Source organism: Dipodomys ordii, unplaced genomic scaffold, assembly GCF_000151885.1.
Source record: "Dipodomys ordii isolate 6190 unplaced genomic scaffold, Dord_2.0 Scaffold23, whole genome shotgun sequence".
NCBI classification, from domain to species: Eukaryota; Metazoa; Chordata; class Mammalia; order Rodentia; family Heteromyidae; genus Dipodomys; species Dipodomys ordii.
This window is the reverse complement of record NW_012267239.1, coordinates 7,186,410-7,188,790: the sequence shown is the minus strand read 5'-3', so window position 1 is coordinate 7,188,790 and position 2,381 is coordinate 7,186,410. Positions and strand designations below refer to the sequence as shown.

At 50.0% G+C, this 2,381-nt stretch overlaps 1 protein-coding gene across 1 annotated transcript in view; it reads right to left on the bottom strand.

The window, feature by feature from the left end:
- Fam222a (family with sequence similarity 222, member A) overlaps positions 1 to 2,381 on the bottom strand; it is a 109,657-nt gene that overhangs the window by 44,386 nt on the left and 62,890 nt on the right. The window lies entirely within an intron of this gene.

Sequence of the window (2,381 nt, the reverse complement as noted above, 5' to 3'; positions counted from 1 at the left end):
CCGTCCTGCCCGTTGCTCCGCTCCAGCCCGACTGACAGGCGCGAGCGCCCGCAGCCGCCGCTGCGTCTCGATCCCCGCCCGCCCCTCGCCACTCGGCCCAATCAGCGGCGGGCGAGAGGCGGTTACCAGGGTGACGCGGCGCCGCGTCTATTAGGGGGCGGGGCCGGGGGCCGCCACGCGCGCTTTTCGCGGCAAAATTCAAAGGCCGGCAGGGCGGCTCTCCAACCTCCACCCCCGCCCCCCCCAAGTTCGGAACGAGGCGGGGTTGGCCTCTGGAGGACTGCAACTCCCGGCATGCCGCGCGCCTGAGGCGAGCGGAGAGACCCGGACCAGAGGCGCAGGCCATGCTGGTACTTGTAGTCCCTTTGTCAGGGCCCGAAGGGTGGAAAAAGTAGCTCTGTACTGAGCCTATGTTTGGGGTAAGATACTGTGTTAAGTGTACTGTCTGCATTGTTTCACTTAATCTTGGGCCAAGCCCATGACCAATGTTGAAAGTAATAAAAAGGAAAGAGTTGCAGGTGTGTGAAGCTCAGGGCTCAATCCCCAGTACAGAAAAGGAAGCAAGCAACAACAACCACAACAAAAAGGAATGGCTCACACCTGTAATCAACAACTCAGGACTGTAGTTCAAGGTCAAAAGCAAAATAGTGATACCCTGTCACAAGCCAGCTATAGGATTACACCTCTGTGATCCCAGCTAATTGGGAGGGAAAAGGCGAAAAGCAAAAGTAAGATCCTTTCTTTAAAATAACTAAATAATAATAATTTTTAAAAGGGCTGGGAGTGAAACTCAAGCGGAAGTATGCTTCCTTAATGTTAGAATTCTGAGTTCAGACTCCAGCATTGCAAAACAAAACAAAAACAGTAGCTAGCACAATTATATAGTACCTTATTTACCTAAGGTATTATCGCCCACAGGAGAAACTCAGGTTAAGAAACGTGGAGTGGGTGGGGTGCTAGTGGCTCACACCTATAATCCTAGCTACTCAGGAGGCTGAGATCTGTGGATCACGATTGGAATCCAGCCTGGGCAGAAAAGTTCCTGAGAGACTCTTCTCTCCAATTAACCACCACAAAACTGGAAGGGGCACTGTGGCTCAAAGTAGTAGAGTGCTAGCCTTGAGCTAAGAGCTCAGGGACAGTGTCCAGGCCCTGAGTTCAAGACCTACAACTGACAAAAAGACAAAAAATAAAGGGGAAAAAATGTGAAGTGTCATGAATATTTTGTACTAAGGCATATTTTTGGCAGTGATGATTTTTTTTCATAGGTACTAGTTTTGAACTAGGGATCTCACATTTGCTGGACTGGTATATACCATTGAGGTCAAGCCTTCAACCTTGTAGTGATGGAGTTTAGGTCCAGCACTGCATGGGATAGTTCCCTCACTTGCTACATGTTCATCACAAAGCAGGCCAAGGAGCCAGCTTCCCAGAAGAAACCTCAGGATCCCTACAGAAAGGCAAGGCAGCAGCTGGATCACAGCCTTTATCTTCAGAGGTTTGTGCCTCAGATTCTTGTGTGTGAAATAAGAGGACAAGGTATCTTCATTTCTTCTTAATGGGGTTGTTGTGAGGATGAAATGAACGATCAGATGGAAAGAACACCTTAGGTGCTCAATAATTGCCAGCAGTGATCCTCCATTCTGGAGGGCTGGTGAATGTGACTAGAGCATGTGCTGATTATAATCTGGCCTTAGCCTAGTTTCGGGAGCCCCTAACTCAGAATCTGGGAGAGGCACCCACTTGGGACCTCCAGCAGGGCTGGCCCAAGTAGGCCACCTGCCACCGAATCTAGGGCAGGAACTGGCCCTGTTTCAAGTCTTCCAGTCACACCACACTCACAGTTTCCAGCAGCTCATGGGGGCCATAGTGTCCTGTCCCATTTATCCATGGCCCCCCACCTTCCTCTCAATCTACCCTCCTTTCCTCTCCCCTACCTCTGCCTGTGGGGGCGGGGGTCAGGCTTCACCTGGAAATGTGATCCAGCTGCCAGCTGCTTCCTCCAGGCCAGCTGCAGAGCTGCCCTGATGTCAGGACGGGTTGCTGGGGCAACTCACTAGGTAGACCCAGGCATGGACAGGTGGAAAGAGCTGATTCTGGCCTGTGATAGAACCAAAGACATAACAACCAAAGCCCGGCAGGAGAGAGAGAAAATATATGAGGGGAGAAATGAGTAGCAGGACCCCATCCAGCTTTTCTCTTTCCTTCTTTCTTTCTTCCTTCCTTTCTTTCTTCCTTCCTTTCTTTCTTTCTTCCTTCCTTCCTTCCTTCCTTCCTTCCTTCCTCCTTCCTTCCTTCCTTCCTTCCTTCCTTTCTTTCTTTCTTTCTTTCTTTCTTTCTTTCTTTCTTTCTTTCTTTCTTTCTTTCTTTCTTTCTTTCTT